Source organism: Meleagris gallopavo, chromosome 2 (genome assembly GCF_000146605.3).
Source record: "Meleagris gallopavo isolate NT-WF06-2002-E0010 breed Aviagen turkey brand Nicholas breeding stock chromosome 2, Turkey_5.1, whole genome shotgun sequence".
NCBI lineage: Eukaryota > Metazoa > Chordata > Aves > Galliformes > Phasianidae > Meleagris > Meleagris gallopavo.
Window position 1 is genome coordinate 5,591,618 of NC_015012.2, and position 21,695 is coordinate 5,613,312.

A 21,695-nucleotide genomic window follows, 5' to 3' on the forward strand; every position below is an offset into this window, starting at 1 on the left:
AATGAGGAATGAACACACTATTTACCTATTGCAGCACACTGATCAATGCAAAACGGGAGCAGACTTCCTCACTTCCACCAAGACAAGAGGCAGGTGTCCCTGCCCGGATCATGCTGAGATTTTATCTGTAATAAAGAGCCTCCCACCGCTGGGCTGACAAAATGCCCCTCTGCCTGCCGGCTGTTAATTACTGACATCCAAGACTAATTTGCTCCTCCCTCTCCCTCCCATGCAGAGTAGCTCTCTGCTATTTTGCTGGTTGCAGCTGTGTTAGCTGAACTGATCTCTGAGTAAGGCTGTTTTCATTTGGCCAGTACCACCAGATTACAGCTGCCAGTTTCAACTAGGTATTTCTGTTTCTTAAAGATGAGCTTCCCTTGCACTCCCCTACCTTAACCACTGCTCATTCCAGCTGATCCGTAACATGCAGTATCACCTGAGGATATTTTTCCTCCAAGCTGGGAGAAGTACTGCTGGGCACAGGGATGGTGCTATCTGAGCCTTTTTCACAGAGGTACATTATGATCTAGAAGGTAAACACTGTGGACTATGTGCTAATAGACCATCAGAAGTGCAGGATTGGTGTCTTTTCAGCACCAATGTTCCTCGCAGTAAAAATAAATTCAGAGTATGACAGATGATGTATATCATTAGTCAGGAACTCAGAGGCCTGCTAAAAATAAAGCAGCAGCAGAATTGCTCTCGATACAAACATCTCATCGTTCCCATTAGGAAGCTAATCCACAAACACAACTTGTTAATTGCCTTTTAGAGGAACGGTATTTGGGGGAACAAACATATCATAATGAGCCAATGATGGATCTTGCTGCTGGACTAAAATCCCTCCAATAGAAAGGAAGAAAGCAGGGACTGTGTGCTGGGCCCTCATCTTGCATGGCGTGCGCTCTACACGTGTCACTCTGCTTTCAACTCAGTTTGCCTTGGCTGTTAAAACCTTTGGAGGCAGGAAGCTTTCTCTACACTCAATAAAAGCAATGGTGATCATTTTAAATCAACAGTGAATCCTTCTAAAAACTAGAAATTCGAGGAAAAATCAGTCCGAGTTTGGATTTATTTTTATTTTTTCTTAAAGTGGTATCAGAAAACTGAATGCTCTCAAAAATGACAGAAAGGAGGTCAGACGGACAGCGGTCCCTTTGCACTCTGGTGGAGAAGCTGAACTTTTTGAGTGCACACTAGTATGATGAAAACAAATCCTTCAATTTCAGCACAGATCCCCTGGTGAGGCTGAGAAACAAGCAATAGCATCTTGTTACCCTGGGCTGGGAGTTGCTTCCCAGCAGTATGGCGAACTGGAAACTGTTACTGATCACTATGGAAGAAACAGGAAAAAACAAACAAAAAGAAGTCAAAGGCTACACTGCAGGTAGTCAGGAGAGAAAATCCACTAACAGCTGACTAATGGGCTTGCACAAAATGAAATTTATTCTTCTGCTCTTCTTGTCCTGCAGCAGAAAATTGATAGCTCACTGCCTGCATGCACAGCAGCTCCTGGTAGAGCTACTAAGAAATGAGATAAGAACTATAAGCAGAATTAGCAGTTACTGTGTACACCTCGTCACATACGGGATGAAAATATTCCTCTCTACCATTTCTTTGCTAAGGAATAGCAGAGAGAGAGAGAGAGAGAGGACTTCCCATAAAAATTCTTTATCTCCTTCCCTGAGTCCCCATTTGTTTGTTTTCTTTCTCAGTCCTCATGTCTTTGCTGGCATGAGAAAGGCAGCAGATGCTGCCCGAGCTGTAAAGATCCCTGGATCCCTTCAGTGCATCACATTCATAAACATCTCACATATCTAAATCTTCACGTCAGCTGCCCTGCAAAGAACTGCTCTAAGCTAGCCCAGAAGCTGTAAAAGCAATGATTTTTAACAGTGGTAAATGGAGGTCAAGATACATTTGCAGAAGAATAAATGCCCACTGCTATCAAATAGACTTATGACACTGTTGCTTACAAAAATGTCCCAAAGCTAAATCAACTGGGACAGTCCTGAGGTCTGGAGATCTCAGCAACCTGCTCTGACAGATGTGCAAAGTACACACACGGCTGTTTCCCAGCAGGATCTGGCAAAATGCAGAATTCTACTCCTGCATTTTTCCCACAGAAAAGCAGAAATTTACACAGAGACTTTAACAATTTAGAAGGAAACGTGCAATTGGCACCAAGTTTTTAAAAGAATTACAGGAATCATGTTTTTCAAGAATTTCATTTTTCATAAACAGGTAGGACTAGGTATCCCTGCAACTTTCATTGACTCTTCAGGCTAGAGGTTCAAAAATGCTTTTGCACTGGAATGCAAAATGATTTAAGCATCTGCAAACAGACAAGGCTTACGATATTACAGACGGTAAGAAAAATTATGCATCTATCAGCACCAATAAACATAAGCATTTTTTTAAAACTTTCCAAAACGTTGATATCCTACCTACAACTTTGAAACAACAGTGCTTTACTGAACCAATCCCACTGACTTTGCTTGCTTTAAAAAACAAAACTAAAATGACAGCATGTTTTGAGCCAGATTTTGGGATTTCATCATCCAGCTTCACCAACTGAAGCATTTCAGAAAGGATCCAGATTGTCAAGCTTCAGAGCAGCATAATTGTTCCTCTGAAAAAAATAAGGAAAGTACACTTGCAGATGCTCAAAACTGAGCAATGCTGTGAATTCTGCTGCATTCTCAAACCTTTTACACAATATCTGAGCAATGTGGAATGTCAAACCCTACCCGCCACCAAATATTTTTCTAAGTGCAATCAAACATAAGATAACAAATGAAATGGTTCTAGGACTTTTGTACAGAGAATTTGAGGGCTGAAGAAAATATATATACTGAACCTGAAAACCAAACTCTTACTGAATCTAAAAGGGTCAAAAACAATCCTAGCAAAATATCCATTACACACAAATTTGGGGGGGGTCACTTAGAGGCAAAATGCATTAACTTAGCATAGCAAAATAATACTGTGTAAGAAACTGCCTCATGGTGCAAATCCTGCACAGGTCCATGATGGCACATCGCCCAGTGTGCTTAGATCCTCAGCTGTTCGCACTATTTATCAAATCACCCTAAGTCCTCCAAGAGCATCAGGTCAACCCCTGGGGCTGACACTACACTGACACGCCTCCCCAAACATCAAACGAAAGCCATAGAGATGTTTCTCAATTCACTGTGAACAGTGTGCTAGAGAGAGTCCACAGGTACTGTTTCCCAAGCCCCGTTGCCTGTCTGCTGTATTTCTTTCTCCTCTTACCTCCCTGTGTATGCAGGTATTTTCCCTCTGTGGCAGCTAATAGGTGACTGCTTGTGTGAGGGAAAGCACTGCTTTGCTTGGGAGACATAGAACCTGCCTAAAAACAGAAGAAGAGTAAAGTGTCAGGAAGATTTAGGAGATTAAATTCCAGGGCGATTATCTTCTGCGAAATAAATTCAGGTCATTTATATATCCTATCAATTTATGACAGATAGATAGACAGACCATCTAAAGAGAAAAACCTTTTAATTTAAATAAAAGGTTTGCCTCCAGGGAGGGCCAGCCAGCTGGTATTTTGTATTTCTAGCACATTTGTCACTAGTGTTTTCTTTGAAGCTTTCACTTCTCCGTTGTCGGCAAAATTACTGTCACTGTTCAGTACACGTAACACATCTCACACACATCCATTCTGTGCCAACAAAAGGGACTGTCACATCTGAAATAGCTGCCCTTGCAAAAAGGGCCCGGTAGGAAAACTGGATATGATTGGAAAGTAGCACTAAAAACAGTCTGAGTACAGCTTAGTCGCCCGTAATGAGGTAAGCTGGTATTTTTTCAGAACACTTACGTGAACCAGCCTTTCATATTTTAATAAGCAGGTGCAGAAAGAATTAAAACTTTCCACTTTGTTTGGATGCATTAAAACGTGTCTTGCAAAGGATGCACGATGCAGTCATAAGGTTTAAAATTACAGCTTTGGGAAATTCATTTCCAGGCATTCAAAGGGGGCTCCAAATGGCTTGCTTTGGGCGTCTGAAGTCTTTCTTATGCCTTTTCCTCCCTCTATTCCAGTACCTCCTAGAGATCTGCATCCCCCCCAGTCATTTCTATACTCTGTAAACCTCTGTCAAACAGAAGACTCTGTTAGACTGACTGTCAAATCTTATTCACTGCTGCAGGTCCCATTCCCCAGACACAGATATTAAGCATTTGCAAGTGGTGAATAATAATAATAATAAAGACTGATATCTGGGTTTTTTTGTTTGTTTGTTTTTGTCTGCTTGTTTTATTTAAGTATGTCTGGAGATCTGAAAGGCAGTGAATAACACAATACATCAGCTTTCTTTTTCCTTGTGAATTGGTTGAATCTTAGTGAACGCTGGATCAACATCCAGCCACTTCAGATGAGAAGGATCAGAATCTCTGGCTGTTGTTTCTAGAAGGAGGCAGTTATTAGCAGCTGTCTTTTCATGTCTGCTTTTCACTAAATATGGTAAATTATGCTGAACTGACTTCTGTAAAGATACACGGTATAAACAGATTGCATTTGTCATTTTAAAACAGGGCAGTGGAAAAGTCAGGCATCACTCAATATACCAACTACTGAAAACTACATAGGAATAAATTTCTGTTCTATTTTGCTTTTACAGGGGTAAAAAGTACAGAGATGAAATCCAGAGGAGCTGTCAGGACAGGCTCTGTTAGCATCTTCTAAGACAAAATACTTATTGATTTCAACAAAGAATTTGCCACATTTAGGAGGATTTTTGTGCTAAGTCAGCAGGTCTGATGGGATAACTGGATTTCCAAAGCTGAAAGCTGAAGTCTAGGGATAATTCACAGAAAAATCCCAGAGCTTTTGAAGTCTTACAGCCTCCCTTAAGGCTGTAACAGAAGACAAAGGCAGGTACCTTTGTAAGACAGCACAAAAATCTGTCTTCGTGCATCATCAAATACCATCTTCAATAAGCTATTTAGAAATACCTAGAGCTATTTTGCAACAGCTTATAGGAGAAAAACTTCAAGCTTTTTGAGCCCAATGGATTAAGTTGCTTTGCTCAGTTTGTCAAAGCTACCTGATCAAAGTAAGGATCAAGAAAAGGCAGCATTATTTAAAACTGAACTTCACCTTCACTCTTGTATCTTCCTTGCAAGCCATCTGCAATTTTCCATCGCGGAGCTCTCATTTTAATACCCTCAGTGTCAAGCAAAGTATGGAACTGTTCAATAAATGAATTAATGTTGCAGGAGTCATTTTCAGTCTCATATCTCCTAGACAGCAAAATTCTTGAAAATTAGTACAAAGGCTAATAATTGCTGAGAAACAGATGGATCCATCTGAGCTACAACCACAGTCCACTTTTGATACTGTTTATCAGCTTTCCTCAGGTCCAACTGAATACAGCTTGGAGGACAGGACTTAGCATAAAGGATCACTCTCTTTTGCTTTCTTCCCCTTAAGAAGACAACCACCATTTTTTGTGTACAAAATGCTTCTTACACATGGGGTCACTTTTCTCAGGAGAGAAAGCAGAATAGGATGGGTATTAAGTCTTCCTGGATTGCCTGCTCCTAACACTAAGTATGAAAGGGGAGAAAAGAAAAAAGGCACTGCTGCCTGGTTAGTAGATCCTCGTGAAACAACCCACATAGCCCTCCTCCAAAGCACAGCCTAGATTTAGTCACAATTTTCTCTTCCTAGCTGTTTCTGTTGGAAACTCCGTGCTCACAGTCTGTCCTCAACACTTTCCAGGTACCTCTTCTTTTTCCCACAGTGCTTTTTAATGCACTTGAAAGGCAGAGGGGCATTAGAATAACCTAAGCAGACAGCTGCACAGATATCCCCTCAAAATGAAAGTAGCCATACGCTGAAACAGAACGAGGGGATGGTCTCACTTACTCTACCTTTGCACTTATTACATAGGTATCTGTTTAACGGCCAATGCTGAGGACAACACTGACCCTCAATCATAGGTTTGCAGCAGCACAGCTCTGAAGTTACAGAAGGAACTATGCTCTCCTGTTCCTGGCTGTCCTGCTGAGAACACATTAGCACACCTCCCTCCTGAGAAGTGCAGGGAACAGCCGCCGCCTCACGTCAAAGCTCTTCTTTCTCCATCCTTCGCTTGTGCCCAGAAATAATTTCCAAGCATTTGAAGAAAGACCAATAAACTCCTACAGAGAACAAACTTTATAATGAAGAGAATATCTTGTTCACCAGTAACTGATCAAGGAATCTTATTTTGCAAGCTTGGGTAGAAGAGAATCAAAAATAAAAAAGCAGGGAAATACATTCCGTCTTTGCCAACCTTAAGAACAAAGTCTCTCCAGCACAAAAATTTAATAATTCAGTTCACAACATGCATGACAGAAGACTCTCCCCAGATCAGCCTTCCCATGGCCTAGCTGGGCTCAGAGATCTCTGTCCTTAATTTACTCCCTGAATGCTCAATTTCAGACTTCTCAAAGGATGGTGATTGCTCACAGCTCCCAGTGATTTTAGTGCAGCCTGCAGGGCACCTCAGGTCCTGCAAAAGCAAATCACGTTTCCTTTATCCCTCTCAAATATATGCTCATCATAGCTGAGAATGGTCTTAAAACTTGTGGAGGACTAATTAGATGTGAAGCAGCAATCACAAGGAAACAGCTGCTGTAACTCTGACCATTCAGTGAGCTGCCTTTTATTATAGCTCGTGTTTCAGCTCTGGCACACACAGCACCAGTTTCCCCAGACCTCCTTCCCATGCTGAGGCTCCTTTTTTTTTTCCTGGCAAATCAGCTTTTCAGCATTTTCATTTCCCTTTCTGTGAATTGAACAGGCTCGGATCAACCTGCTGGTGCCAGATGCACTGTCAGAGGGATGCTTTGCTGATAAATTCATAGCTACATTCTGTGAAACATGGTCAAAAGCTGTGGCAAGAGGTACCAAAAGCAGACCTGAAGGCACATGAGTCTGTCTTGCTAGTGGTGCAGCAAAGTGTCCTTATCCATGCCAAAGGCTCCTTTTTGATAATTATTTGGCAGTACCATCCTATCTGCTGGAATATGACACTTCTAAGGCAGAACGTTTTCAGTTGCTGCCATCATCCAAGGGAGTAGAGGGAATAAAGCCAATTGAAACCTTTTTCATAATGAGAAATGAAATGAATATGCAATTTCTTATTTCTAAGTGAATTTCTTACCACGAATCCTGAGTGTAGAACTGCAGCCTCAATGTTGTTAGGACTTGTTAGTTAAAGTGGAGATCTTCCTCATGGGTCCTTCTGGAGGAAAACCCTCAGGAACAGGGCCACCGAGTCATCTCATAGGAGAGATCTGATTTATAAAACCTGTATTTCTCACATGCAGTGTACAATGGATAGTTTCATCCTATAGCTCCAGCTTCAGCGTGGGCACTAGCTTGCTGGGGGAGTCATTCTCTGAAATTTGCAAAGTGAATTGCATTGCTTATCTACCCACCACTCCATGTCCGGTGCTTTAATGAACATGCTTCATACTTTGTTCTGCTCCTGTCCTCAGCTGCTGTCAATAGGCAAAGTATTATTGATGTTCTCGAGAGAGCCAGGCCGTGCGTGCTTCGGCCACGAGTGCAAATAAGGGCAAAAAGGGCTCACTGGGCAACAGCCTGTTATTCTGAATATCACAAAGAGCAGCGGCTGGCTGAAACTATGAGAGCAGGCACTTTGTGATACCTTTGTCACCCTCCAGTGATTCTTGGTGGAATTATACCTCACTATCACCAAAGAAAGGTGTCAAAAATATCGAAACAGGTAATAGCACATCTTGAGAGCTTGAAGGTGTTTCCAGGCAATTTGCATTGATATATTCTGACTTCTCTGTAATGCGGATGCTGTAATGTAAATGCGGCCTGTCTCCCACTTCAGAGTATAGCACCAACCATTCAGATCACCTCTAAAAGTGATGTTGGCATATACAGGTGCATACTGCAGTCATGGTCCCAGTAAAGTGTTGTGCTAGTGAGGTAGGGAGACTACAGCCTCTTCCTTTCATCACTTCACCCTCATAAAACTGCCTTTGAACTCTGTTTCAAAAAGAGCCAACTCTTTTTTCAATAGATGTCCTCCTGTAAGGCTGACCCTTCTGATGGGCACAAACATGCTTTTCTTGTGCCAGCTGAAAAATTAACAGCCTTTGAAAACTTTCTTTTCAGTAAAAATACACAAGTACACCAAAGACTTGGACTGACAGCATCTCTGGGTAACATACAAGCTAAATCTATAATTAGATCTCATGATATCTATAATAATTAGATCTCCTCGGGCTGAGATTGCAAAGGAAATGGTAGGTCCTCATGACTGGGATACGCTTTGAACAAGCAAAGGTGAGAGAAGCATTAAGCCCATTGCTCTGTTCATGAAAGAGTTAAGCATTCATTGCTCCAAAAAGCTCCTTCACCAGTGCTGCTCACCTTTCTGTAGAATACCTGAATGGCCACTAGTCCTTAGAAAAAATGAGATATTAGCATCCATTACTGAAAAATAATGCTATCACTTTTCTATTGTGTTGTTCCTCATGAAGCCAAGGTAAGGAAATGGTATTATTTGTACACCATTTTCTTTCTCTTAGCTGAAGAACTGGAACTTTTAAATTTTGAAAGCATGCCCTAGTGCTCTCACTTGTACCTCATAAGAAAAGGCCTTACATTTATGAAGAAGTGTAAAAATCTGTCTAGATGTCAAACTGAGGTGCAGTTAGTACTAACCAGGAGTTAATATCTCTCTAGTCTGTTTCAGTGTAGGCATATGTACATACTCATGCTGAGTTCAGACTGCAAAAGCAGCAGGAACTTGTCATATTGAAGCTCCACAACACTAGGTTCAAGTAGAAAACAGTTTTCTAGCAGGCCAGCACCTGAATACTGATCAGTTCCAGTCCACTCATGTTTGTGCTCACTACAAATAGCAAAGTATCTTGTATGTTATGTGTGCCTGGCATCCTTAAGCAGCAAAAATTTGCCTTTTGGCAAGATAAGACATGGCTTTTCGTGCTCAAAAAAGAGCAAGACCTTGGATGAATTCAGACTGTTTGTTCCAAAGCTGCACCAAAGCCACACCTCAAGTAATGCTGAACACCTGCAGCTCCGACTGACCTCCTCTTTGTTAATAAACAGTGTTGATGGTGCAGAATTGCAGTGTTACTTATAACTTTGTTAAAGCCGTTATGATGTCTGGTTAGCTGCCTGAAACCTGATCACAGTTTATTGCTGAAACTCTCTCATTTGACTGTCTCCCAAGCATCCTTATTCCAAAATTAAGCAGGAATGCCTTTACATGAGTTACTTCTGTGTATTTACAAGGTCAACAGTTTGCTAGTGCATTACCTGTTGATCACGCCTCATTTTTTTTCAGCTAATTCATTCCCTATTTTAACTTTAACCTAATAAGCACTGATAATGATACAGATCAAGAATGCGGAAGGCTTTCAGGTGGCATAAAGCATCTTCAAGAGACCAAAGGGATTTTCAAATGCGCTTACCCATAATTTTCTCTTTGGAGCAGATATCTGTCTGCAGAATGCCTGCTCTGAAGAGACTCCTGTAGTAAGGTAGAACCCATGCCAGCATCTGCTGTTGCGACATGCAGCAAGACTTTGGCATTTCAGGGATCGGGTAGCTGGTGTCCCCATCTGTAACTCCTTGGGCAGGCTGCAAATCAGCATTTCAACCATAACAAGCAAACCAGTATGACTGCATTAACCACCAACAGTGAGCCACTGTGCCTTGCTGTGGTGCTGACTGCTGAGGCTTCAGGGTCAACTGGCTTGCAGACGGGGTGGTTTTGTGTGTGTTAATAAAAGCCAATAAATGATAATAAACAACTAAATAAAAGAAAGATTAGATTGGCCCGCTCTGTAAAGATTTAATTCTGTCCTGGCAAATGGACCAGCTTCAGTATGAGGGAATGTGAGGGCCAACCCTCCTGAGTAACCTGCAGACTTGCTGTTTTATGGCAGTTTTCTGCATTTGCCTGATCTCTCCCTCTCATAAAGCCAGATGGCATTCACTAGCAGGTGAATTTACCTTGTATTTCCTCCACAGGGAAGAGAGAGACTTTATTTTCTTACTTTGTACTGCTCTCTGCCATCTTATCAAAGGGACAAAAATCCTTGCCCTAAGGGTATTTGTCTGTTGGCTGTTTCAAGAGTTCCACAGCACTTATTTTTCTCTTGGAACCTCAACCTTTTCACCTTTTGTTTTTATTTTTCTTCATACAGTGCGTCATTTCTCCACTCCCCCTTCCTTTTCCAAATGTCATTCAGACTTTTCCTTACCCATTTCCCTTCCCAAATGACTCACCTTTTTTGCAGAGAAGCCTGGAGGAGCTGCCTCTCATGTTCACAACTCACTGGTTTTCCCAGGCTTCTTATTTTGACGACCAGCATAAATTCAAACAGGCAGACAAATAGAGGGATCCATCTCACACCCCTGCAAAAGATTTTGATGAGCCTAAACTGTTTTAAAGAAGTTGCTTAACATTCACCTATTATTTCCCTTAGAAAATTTAGACCTCTAGCAGAAACAGGTAACATTTTTAACATCATTTGTTTTGTTTTCGTGGATTCCAGCCATTCCAACCTGGTTTATAATGGAAAGATCTATGTTATCAGGTCCTGGAAACAGATATTAGTGTGGTTTGTGAGCAAAAACCAGCAGGTGAAAGCATGACCAAAATCACTCTCACAAGTAAGCAACAGAGCTTGAGCCATTACAAACAACTGCACTCAGTCTTGCATTACTTTTCTGTCAATTGGTTTTCCTATGGGGAAGAATTTAGGATGTGTTCTGTAATGACACTGAAAGTGAACATTAACAATTAATGCAATTCATTATCACACTATTTTAAAGTGAGTACTAATTGTTTTTTGATGGGTATCTAGGCTCATCTGATTGAGTAACTAACAGCAACTTACCTCTTTGTGATACTTAGCATTTTCTGAAATAAAAATGCACTACTCTAAAATTTATGAGAATTGATTTTAATGAACTTCTCAGAAAGGGCAAATCTGGGGGGTAGGATGCTGACACTCTAATTGGCATTCAGGAAAAACAGGTTATTCCAAGATACTTATTAGGGTCCATTAAGGCCATTTGAAGAACCAAAACAAAAGTGTGTAATTAGTATGAGTAAACACATAAAAATTTGGCATTACGTGGTGTTTCTCAGTTATCAGAAGCCTTGCTCTTACTTCATTGAGCCAAAAGAACTCACCAGCTCCAACCACCTACTTACAACCTCACAATCAATTACTCTATCATTACTGGTTAATATATGAGTTATAGGAAACCAATCACAAGAAAAAATAAACACAAGCAGGAAACACATAAATTGAGAGCCCTGAACTTGCTAATGGCTATTTCTAATTAAGTATAAATGCATGAGAAAGGTCTAGCTCTAATTCTCTTGTCAGGTCATCACAGGATAACAAAGTGATAGATCACACTGGCAAGCAGGTTTTCTGTAAGAAACAAGTCAAATGAGCAATTAACTTATTTGTATTCTGCTAAAGGAAAGGAATCAAGATGAGTTTGAGAGACAAGATGTAAAGCTGAACTCTAGTCACAACTTATAACCTTACAAATACAGCAGGACTTCATGAAAGCGTGCAAAGAGACAGATCAGAGAAGGTGAACATCTCTCCATCAGGTTGAATCATTAGTATAATGGATAATACTATCTACATCTAGGGATTTTTGTAGATCTGAATTTGGAAACACACAAATGGATGTGTTGGTCACCAGGGACCAAGTTCTGTTGAAAGCAGTAAGCAGCAATTTGGTAATACATGTCAACTGAATATGACTAAGTGAGCACAGGTGGTTTTTTCCACACTACACAAAATGAAAGTAAGAAAGCTGGTTATCTCATGGGAACACACTTTAATTAAACGTCTTGTATTTTACTGCCCTTGCTAATCACAGTCAAAGCAATAATAGGAAGAAAAAAAAAAGCATTTATAAAATCTAGTAAAAGACATTCACTTCAAGGTTGGTTAGTGAATCCTCATACAGAGCTTACATTTATGCCTTTCATCCACCTTTACAATTGTCTCAGGTGCCTCACTATTTCTTAATGTTGATTTTATCATCCAGTAGCAAATGAATAAAACAGTTTACACTGGTGTTTACCATTTGAAAACTAACATTCATGCTAGAAGAGCATCTTCAGCTTCTCTCTAAACCCGCCCCATTCCTCATACATTTCTGTAGTGCTTTCCCAGCACGAGGAGAACCAGTTTGTTTGATCTATAACCTCAAGCATGTATGAAGTGGTCCACAAGCAGAGGGTAAAAGCAAGTAACTGCAGCCTATGCATGGGATTCAAATGCTGGGCATATCTCTCTCATTACTAATCAATGCTTCTCTCACTCACTCCCAGTTGGAATGATAATATAGATAACAGAGATCTTTCATGGTCTCAGGAATGATCACCTGCTTAGAAGTGCTACAGATGCCACAGCTGAAGCTAATTTCTTCTCATCCTTATTTATGACTTGAAAGTACCTGTGTCTGAAGAGAAGTAATCAGGAACATTTCATTTTCTTTTGGAGGAATAACTGTCTAAAATGTACCTAATCCAAGCTTTTGTGGTTGGTTATAGCTTGCAGAATCTTGCACAAAGGCACACAAGCTTTTTGGTTTTTAAAGTAATAGATAATTAATCATAATAATAGGAAAAAAAACTGGGGAATTAGGGAAATTTATAGATATTACCCTACAGTACTTCTATTCTGCTGGAAAATGTACAGAAAACATCTATCACTTGTTTTCTCTGAGCAGCCAACTCAATCATCTGCACTAAGGGTGGATGTACTCCCTTGTCTTTTCCAGTCTGTCCATACAGGAGAGCACAGCCTTCATCTACCTCATGTACTGTTTGTTCCACTCACTCTTAAAAATCGACATCCTTCTAATAAGCAGTTGTCAATAGTTGCCAAAAAAGGACGCGATTGGTAAGACTAGGCATTTCGTCTAGGTAAAAAAAGAAGAAAAAGTTAATTCACTCCTTTTCAGGCACAGCCAAAATTTAAATCATTTTGTCTCCATGAAGTTAGGAAAAGACTTTCCTTGGAGAGTAATTTTTTTTTTTTTTCAGCAAACGTACAATTTTATTCTACTCGCCTCCAGACTCAGGGGTCACAACTTGAATTTAGAGAGAAGAGGTCAAACTGAAGGTCTACATAAGTCAATATTATCTTTCTAATTACGAATACAGAGGTAGGCAGTCCGATATGCTTTTTATTATTATATGTTGTTTCCTGGTATCAGTTGTTTTCCAACTTGTTTTTTCACTTTCCTGCCCCAGTAGACTTCACTGTTTTGGGAAATGTATACCTGGCCCTACGAGGAACATCCAGCAAGGACCGTTGACCAGAGGGAAGAGCTCAGGATCAGAGCAAAGATAGTGTCAGACATTTCCACAGGGGGGTTATGTCCCAGCCACACCTCGACCTGCAGAGCGTTCACACCATCTGGGTTTACTCTCTCTCAAGCTGCAGAGTTTTGCTGCTGTGCATCAAACCAAGCATAAATTCAAACTGCTAACTACGACCTTAATCTATAATGAATGATTTCTGAATCTGTTCAGAAATACTCTATGAATATTTTAGTTGAAATAGGTAATAACTCAGCCTGTGAATGCAGTTTATGCAGGCTTGTATGTTACATGAGCAACGAACAAGCAGAGTATGGTAAATCAACACAGCACTTCTTTCTGTTTTCCAGATAATTCCTCAACTTTCTTTGTAATTTCCAACTATGTGAAATGAGGCCAGCAGCAGAAATATTAGTTGAGAGGTTGAAAAGAGAGAAATGGAAAACCTGTCCTCAACTAACAAGGAATTTAGAAAAAAAATTACCAACATTTCTTTAAGAACATCAAAGAGATCTTAAAAACAAGATATCAGCAATGGAGACTATTCTGAAACTGTCCTTGGGATTTACAGCTGTGCTGTGTGTCTGAAAAAAGAGAGTGCTTCAGGGCACAAAGCTGCTGCTCTCCTGTATTCCTTCATATGCTCAGTGTGACACAGCTCAAACCCATCTGCAAAAAGCTGAAATGATTTAAAGTACAAGTATCCTTTCAGGCCTTCATAAGTACATCTCTGGTCCTGGAAAAATGAAGTATCTCTCACTGGTTTTTACTCTGCTCCCATCCATTTCAGCGGTGCTGGAGGATGGTCAGGACTTCTGCACATCTGAACATCAGCTCTGAAATTTCTAAGTTTGCAGTAAAGCTTTGTCCTTATTTACACAAACAAAGTTCTCTTTCGTTTTTACCTACATCTCATCAAAACCAAGCTTTGATTAATCAATATAAAGCAAAAAAAAGGTAAGCACCAGTTGTGGGTCCAAGTTCCTCTTTTGCTCCAGAGTCAGTGAAATACCATGCAGCAATGGCAGTCCTGAACAAAAAGCAGCAGTGCAGAAATAACCAAACACGAGGTATGTTTACACTCAACCAATACCCATTTGTCACCTGACTTCCAGAAACCAGATGCCTGCCTCCCTGCTGGCATCTTTGAATATCTCCTCAAAGCAATTTCTCAGAAGTCTGCAGTTACTCAGCACAAGTGCCCCCCTTTGCAAAGCTAAGATGGTGAAGTGCATTATTTATGGATTCAAATGGCATATCCTTTCTCCAAAATAATCACTGTATAATTGGGATAATACCCTCGGTTGTTTGCTCTGCCCTAAGTAACACTTGGGCGGTAAATAACTCTTGGCTTTCAGCCATTTGATCAATAGTTGGAGCTGTCTGAAGGCTTACCATCAAGGCATTTGAGAATAATTTTCTAAGAAACGAAAAAATTCACAGAAATACTTATCGTCCTTAAAATGTGTCACTTTTATTAGGTAAAAAGAAATATAAAATAAATCTTTATTCCTATTTTGCACTTGCAACAACGTATAAAGCAGTTATGAAAATCCTTTCCACTTTTCATCCTCATTACGTTCTCATTAACCCCGTCATTTAAGTAGATGAATGCCAAACTGCAACACGGAGGCACTCCCTGGGAATAGCACTAGAGCTTACACTGCTGCAGTCATGAGAAAGGAAGCAAGCTAAGAAAAGGTATTCAGATTTCAGAAATTGATTGAATCTAGAGTGTGGAAGACACACTTACAGCTATAATAAAATTATTGGGCATATCCACAGTGCCACCATTGAAGTAAACATACCCACGTTATCCTGGAAGTGGCCATGTAGCCACAGTAACACGTTGCTCGGCACGTCAATTAACTAGAAATTAATTAACTTTGAGTTTACAGAGCTCGTATAGCAAATCCTGCAGACAGTACTGAACCTGGATTTTGATCAGTTGAGTGTGCTGAGAATTCTCTTCTTGTGAACTTTGAAGCTATTTGCTACTCTAGAAAGTGATTTTTCTTTCTTTTCATGTCTAATTCAGAGAGATTCTCCTTTTGACAGGTGTATGAAAAGCACCCTTCTACCCTGCTCTATGAAAAAAAAAATTTCAAAAGCGAATCCTAAAATAGGCCTTGCAGAAGCAGATACGAAAAGGCAGAAACTCCACCACTGAAATATCCCATTGGTAAAATAAAGAGATAAACAGCTACACACACCTAACACTCATTACTAAAGATGTGTGAGGCTGAAGAAAATTGCTCAGGTACCTGTGACTACACGTGGGTATGTCTCTTCTGGCTCAAGTTTTGGCAACATTAAAATGCAATCCATCACAGACTCTCCATTTGTTATTGCTTTAACTGCAATTTCTTAGTAAACCTTGCACAGCTTCTCATTACTGGAAGCATAGTTCTTTTCTCTTGAGAATCTAGCATTTCTATTGGAAAAGTTGAACCCCCAGATGAACACAGATGCATCTCCTGTGAAGTTTTTGGTATCTGAAAGCTTTCAACAGCCTCTGTTTCGCTACTACTGAGCAGTTATTGGTTTGCATCTGTTGCCATCTGTCTGTGTGGGTGGGTTCTTTGTTTCCCTGTTTGTAAAATGAAATTTTAGCACTCCTTTACATCACAAATATGTTACTTGGGTAGATGCTTTCAACACAGTGAGCAACCTACAATTACAACAACACTGTTGTAGGAGAAATCCCCCAGACTGAATTGTGATTTAAGTAGAGAGAGAATCAGCGATGAAAAGAATCTCCAAAACACTGTCCCACATGGGACACCAGTGGGCCAGATGCTCTCTTTCTCTTCTCTTTAACACTTGGCTAAAATTCATTACTCGAAGGAACCCTTCCAACATAGCTCCCACTACCAAAAATCATATTCTCTTATCTAAACTATTCAACTCCCATTTGCAGTCATCTCAACTCACGCAGTGCTATATAAAAGTTCAGTACTATGAATGTAAAGAAATATGAATGGAAGGTATGACTTGAAGGAATAATTCCACATCTACTCTGCATGCTGTACAGTAAAAGCAATCAGAAAAAAAAAAAATGAGATCTTGGAACATTTCTCACTGAAATTTCGCATTAAGTTGGATTTATCATCTCATTTGGATGAGTGAAAATGTGGGACTGCGCAAATGCTAAAGAGTGCTCAAAGGACACTGAGCTGTCTTGTGGTGCCTGGAAGATAACAGGGAGATAAATCTACTGACCTCAGTATTTGCAGTTATGGCATGTGGCGTTGAGTATTATGAACATTTTGTCAGTTTTATGGAGAATAAGGGTCAAGAAATGCCAGCAAAAATGAAGACTGCAAAGAGAGCAATTAGCGTAAGTGAAATGGAACTATGCAATAAAGAACCAAAATATGTGGATGGATGGTAATTTCCCGAATTTAGAGATCTATATACGAAAGAAGACAATCAGAGATAAAGTGGAACGAGCACTTTTATAATGTTAGAGTAGTAACCGACATCACTGTCAGGTTTGAAATCTGACTCTAGTATTACATATCAAATGGCCACTGATTTGCAGTTCTATTTTCTGATTGGATTAGAAGGCTGAAGGAAGAAATGACAAAAATACAACAGTCAAGTGGCAAGTTGGTTCCATAGGTGTCTGCTTTTAGTAAAGATGCTGAGGGAGAAAAATGGTCATCACCGAAGTCTAGCCTTTTACCTTATTGATCTGCCTAGTAAAAGAATCTACATCAAATATCAAAATAATTACTTATAAATGTTGATAGTAAAGATATTTAAAAAATACCATAAGTCTTCTGAGATGATTAATGTGGTCTTTTAAAATAGCATGATAAATGTTAATTACATGCAAATGACAGAAGTACAGTTATTACAGCAGGACCTGGAGCTCAATTATTAGCACTATACTCCTGGTTTCCCTTGACCTTACACAGTAAGCCTGAAAATATATGTAAGTCAATAATGTAATGATCAGTGCATACCAAATCATTCTTCTTGAGCTGAGCAAAGATGATCCAAACGGTACACTTTCTTGCATTGCATGAGATTTAAAAAAGATTGGAAACTCAACTTATTAAGTAGAGGGCCATGCTGCAAGATGTTACAAAAAAAGTAAAAAAAGACAGCATCTCATTTTGTTATCTTTCCTTCATACAGAAGGTTTCTCTTATCCTCTGGGCTTCTTCCACAGCATGACCTCTCCTACTGCCTAAACAGTCAGCTTACAACTAAATAAGGAAAAGCACTCCTATTCTTTCAGTTTGAAACAAATAAATAAATGGAATTATTTTGTTTGCATCTTCTCAGTTGTGCCAGTGACATTTCCCCATTGGAGGAGCAGAAAAGTTTTAGCTAAGAATAACTGTGAGATTTCTTGGATATGTGAGATACTTATCCTTTCCCTCTCTCCTAGAAAGCAATGGAGTGCAGAGCAATGACTCTGATGCATTCAGTATTTATTTGCACTGGGGTCAGGCATTCTGTGGCATAACTTTAGGAAGAATTTTACAAGAAAGTTCTTCCAAAAGTATTTTGGTCTCCAGAAGATCAAAATGCACCAAGGATGCTGTACCCAAAGCATTGCAGACCAATGTTAAGTGATAGGCTGCCCCTAGAAAAAGACCGCATCTTGCAAGCTGATCAGGTTTTAGGTTTCTCATTGAACGTATAGATCACTAAATACATTTGTGGGTTCTTCACTGACTCTGGAGCTTGTGGAACTGATTGTGGAGGGTGCCCATGGGGCCTGTGCTGTCGAAGGGCCCTACAGAGACACTACCTGGGGCCTGTGGGAGGGAAAAGGCCTGCTTTGTTTCACAAAAGTTGCAAGCACCCACATCCCAGTGATGACAGAGCAGGTTGCAAGCACCAAGAAAAGAAAGAAAATTTCTAAAATAAACCTCAGCACTGAGGAAACTAATACTTTGGGTACTTCCAAGGCACAGAAAGCATCAATTGTACAACTGCTATTAATAGTTTTCCTAACATTATTATATGTTATTCTTCCTGTTCCTGATGTGTTTTTCTCCATTCGATGGTAACCACAGAAACCAGAAATCAAACAAAAAAATGAGCTCTCAGCAGTAGAAGCGTAGTGACACAGCACAGATGGATACTTTGCACATTTGTTGTCTGGGACTGTCAGAGAGAGAAAAAAAGATTTGCTTTGAGATGCGCATTTCATCTCAGGATGTCAAAGCAGAAAACCAAAAATACAGTGTGTGCAACAAACTCCTCAAGAGAGAAAAACAAAGAATTACTTGAGGACGTAACTTCAGAAGAAAAGGCTGCACTTTTACTTCATAAATACAACTTGATAGTTTAAGCTCCCTTGGATGTTGAATACCAGCTGTCAGAGAAGAGGTGGCTCCAGAGAGTACTGAGATCTATGCGTTGTTAGTGGTTTGTAAGCTGCCTACATGGGTCAGGAGTCACTGCTTGTGGCAGAGTGCCTAGGACATGCACTCAGATGGGAATAAGATTCATCCCCTCGTCACACAAACATCACCCTCCTCATCATAACGACAGCTAAAATATTAGCAGTCGTGTATTTGCCAATTCTTGCATAAGCCTTAACTTTCACAAATACAAACTTTTACATCCAGTCACAAACAATGCTTGTTAAATTTAGGGATACAACAACCAAGACTTGGGCTACTTTCTGGAGACTGGAGATGTAACCAGTATCGGGGCTGCTTGAGGTAAACATTGACCCTTTGTACTCTTCTGCTTTGGAAAAGGACATTCACCAACATGAGCTCATGTACCTCATCTTCCTAATGGTGAATTTTAATTAAAAAAAAATAGAAAACAAACAATTCCAACTCTTGTTTACAGCACTCTGCCACAAAACAGTGAGCCTCACAAAAACATTATTCAACGACATCTGAATTTCCTCATACATATAGCAGTAGAGGTGATTTCTGTTTGCACTGATTTGATGTTAAAAAATACATGTTTTTTTTTTAAAGCCCAGACTGCCATTAAAAAGCCAAGCTCAGTCAGGAGTCATCGCACAGTTCTTGCATTTACTGAATATGGACAGGTTTTTAGCATATAGAAGTTTCCACTTCAGTGAACTTCATCCACTTTCAGTTTTCCTAGTTTAGCCTCCCAGTCTTAGTCCTACAACGCTCCTCTTTCCTTCATATTAGGAAGGAGCTCACCTGACTGCTTTGACCCCTCTACAGTAATTACCAGCTCTGAGAGTCAAGAGGGACACTCCTCGCAGAAGCCTTAAGACAGACCAAACAAAAAATAATATAACTATTCTAAAAATAATGACATTTTTCCCTGGAGCTATGAGGACAGGGAGCTTAAATTTTCTTCTGCCCTGCTTAAATAAGAATACGAATCTGCCACAGGTTTTTTACAGGAATATTCTGAGAAATATCCTGACGATCTCTGCTGAAGCTATTCAGGCAATGCAGCTCATTGCTTCTCTTCCTGTTTTCTTTTCCAGTTTCATACTCGAAGAACAAAACATTCAAGTTAATTTTCTTAAGCATGCGGCACAGGCAGAACTTCAGTGGGAGCATACCAGACAGACACTGGATGTTTTTAAATACCCAATTTTTCTGATGAAAAATGAAGTTTCATGTTAATGGAGACCGCTGCTGCTTAATAAAAATAAGTCCTGCATCTGGAAGAGAGATAGCAAAAGTAATAACTGTACCACGATTCTTACCCAGCACTGGCTTCATAATAGCAATAATATTTATCTGTTCAGTAAATGCAAAGATTAATGGATGTTTTTGCAACACCTTAGAAATTTCAAATGACATCTAGGTAAAGCTAAGTGTTCTTCTCTCTCCAGTTAATTTAATGCTTCTAGATGCCTCTTCACCCTATGCTCACCAGTGCCTACACTGGCCCTTTCTGCACAGGGCACATGCTGCTATGTGTGTAGACATCACGGCCCATGGAAAACCCCCACCAGTACACTAATCCTTCATTGCCTTTTAAATTAGATGCCAACTAACAGACCTCATTTTTTTATCACCTAGGGTGCTCCCAGTCTCTTCCTACCTATGAAGGCTGAGCCTGAAACACTCATGGGATGAGTCTATTTGGAAAAAGGGAACTACACACAGGTCTAAAGTTGTAGTACTTCTGCTGCTCTCTCTTTTTACTATATAGTACTTACTGGGACTTGTTCATCTCATTTTAACAAAATTAGTCCCAGTGGAATTCAGTTTTGAGGAATTTTGCATGTGAACTTGTTTTAACTTACAAAGCTGTAGAAATAATTTATCTATATTTCAGATAAATACTGCTTTCTTGCTTCTTTTAAATCACTTTTTGCTTATACGAAAGCTAAATGTTGGAAATGAGATTTAAAGGAAGATGTTTAAATCTAATCAGATTTTTTTTATTATTTTCATTTTGTGAAAATGTTCCGCAGCAAGTTTTTCCTGCCATTAAAAACATCACAGAACAAGACAAATATTTTTGCCTACTGTATTAAAAACACACAAAAGTACTTTATTGAATGTGAGTCTAGGAATACATCATACAATCGTTTGAATTGGAAAGTATCCTTAAAGGCCATCTAGTCCAACTGCCCTGCAGTGAACAGGGACACCTCCACCTCCACCAGGTGCTCAGAGATGTGGTCTCTGACATCTAACAGGTCTCGAGAGAGAACAGTAACTGTCTTCTGATTCGTTTAAAAGCAGGGGAAAAATGCACTGAAAGTTAATGAAAGTCATCAATTTGAAATGGAAAAAGGAGAAAGGACTTATTAAATAGATTATTTAAAAAAATAAAAAAAACAAGCAGTTATCTGCTATGAAGTGACAGTTCTGAAACCAAGAATTACGTTAACTAGAGATAATTCCAACTTCTCAAAAAGCTGGTTTTCTAAAGATTAGCTTAACTCCATCCACAGAGATGGGGTGCCGCTGTTATATATCTGTGCAAATGACAGCAAATGATACATTTATAATCTTTCAGTGACCCTCAGAGAAACGTGGCTTGCAAGAATAACAGAGGCTATTTCCATCACAGAGAATGGAAAGGCTTCTTATAGTCCTCTCCTCTCCAGCTCAGGGTGGGATAAGAAGTCATTGCCTCCTTCACATAAACACCATCTCTGTACAGGAGCCGAAGCACAGAGAAAATCTTTTCTGCAAAGGGAAGCCCAAACTTGAGCCTTGTCAAAAACAACAGCAAGCTCTGAATCACACCAATTGTCAGTGTGTTCTGAAGCTTTTAAATGGCTTTATTATCTTTAAGGATGGCATTATGCGCCTGAGTAACCGTGATCTCTGGGAAGAAATATGAAGGATTTGCACTAGAGTCCTCTGCAGATGCCCA

General features: G+C 39.9%; 1 long non-coding RNA gene across 2 annotated transcripts in view; it reads right to left on the bottom strand.

Annotated features, from left to right (window-relative positions):
* Positions 1-1,065: 1,065 nt before the first annotated feature.
* Positions 1,066-21,695, bottom strand: part of LOC116216273 — a 37,041-nt gene continuing 16,411 nt past the window's right edge. Inside the window, exons 2-4 of one of the 2 annotated variants that reach the window (XR_004158724.1) lie at positions 10,313-10,441; positions 3,277-3,373; positions 1,066-1,333 (exon numbers count right to left, since the gene is read on the bottom strand). This is a non-coding gene — a long non-coding RNA (uncharacterized LOC116216273). The other variant, XR_004158725.1, reaches the window with a different exon arrangement.